The 855-nt window shown below is 50.6% G+C and overlaps 1 protein-coding gene across 1 annotated transcript in view; it reads left to right on the top strand.

Moving 5' to 3' along the window:
- The first annotated feature begins 281 nt into the window (after positions 1–281).
- Positions 282–855, top strand: part of LSM6 (LSM6 homolog, U6 small nuclear RNA and mRNA degradation associated) — a 30,448-nt gene continuing 29,874 nt past the window's right edge. The window contains exon 1 of the mRNA XM_014520016.2: positions 282–300. The gene's annotated coding sequence lies outside the window, so the exon portion shown is untranslated. The remainder of the gene's footprint in view (positions 301–855) is intronic.

Below are 855 nucleotides of genomic sequence, written 5' to 3'. Positions count from 1 at the left end.
CAGATTTAGATTGGACATTAGGAAGAACTTTTTCACAGTTAGAGTGGCCAAGGTCTGGAACGGGCTCCCAAGGGAGGTGGTGCTCTCCCCTACCCTGGGGGTCTTCAAGAGGAGGTTGGATATGCATCTAGCTGGGGTCATCTAGACCCAGCACTCTTCCCTGCCTATGCAGGGGGTCGGACTCGATGATCTATTGAGGTCCCTTCTGACCCTAACATCTATAAATCTATGAATCTATGACACCAAACTGGATGGAGTAGTAGATATGCTGGTGGATAGTAGGCCTGTGCGAGTAGGCAGGTATTGGATCTGGCTTTGGATCTGGTCAGTTTGGATGACAGTGATCCGATCTGGAGCTCTGGATTGGTTTGCTGTTTCAATCCGGCCGAAGCGGCTCCGAAGCTTCAGAGCTGCCTCGAAGATTTGGCAATAGTCTATAATGGGGAATCAATTAAATATATATAACTTTGTTGTTTTGTCTCTTATTTGAGTGAAACTTGCAGGGGTGGTAGCCCCTGGTGAGGCCACACAGCATGCCAAGTTTCAAGAAGATAGGTGCAGTGGTTTGGGGGGAACTTCACCCCAAATTCTTGAAAGCAAAACTCATGTCACGTCTACGTGTTACATCACAGGGGGGTGAAAGCTGCAGGGGTAGTAGCCCCTGGTGAGGCCACAAAGCATGCCAAGTTTCAAGAAGATAGGTGCAGGGGTTTGGAGGGAACTGCACCTCAAGCTGTTGACAGGCAAAACTTGTGATGTAGGTGGGTGCTTGGGCAACTGTGTCTGTCTTGGGGCACACGGGGGTGGAATATAGTGCAGGCCTGGGTACGGGGCCCTGCCAGGCCATGAAGCCCG

The sequence above is a fragment of the Alligator sinensis genome, unplaced genomic scaffold (assembly GCF_000455745.1).
Source record: "Alligator sinensis unplaced genomic scaffold, ASM45574v1 scaffold169_2, whole genome shotgun sequence".
Lineage (NCBI taxonomy): Eukaryota > Metazoa > Chordata > Crocodylia > Alligatoridae > Alligator > Alligator sinensis.
The sequence above is the reverse complement of the archived record's forward strand: the minus strand, read 5'-3'. Positions and strand labels throughout refer to the sequence as shown.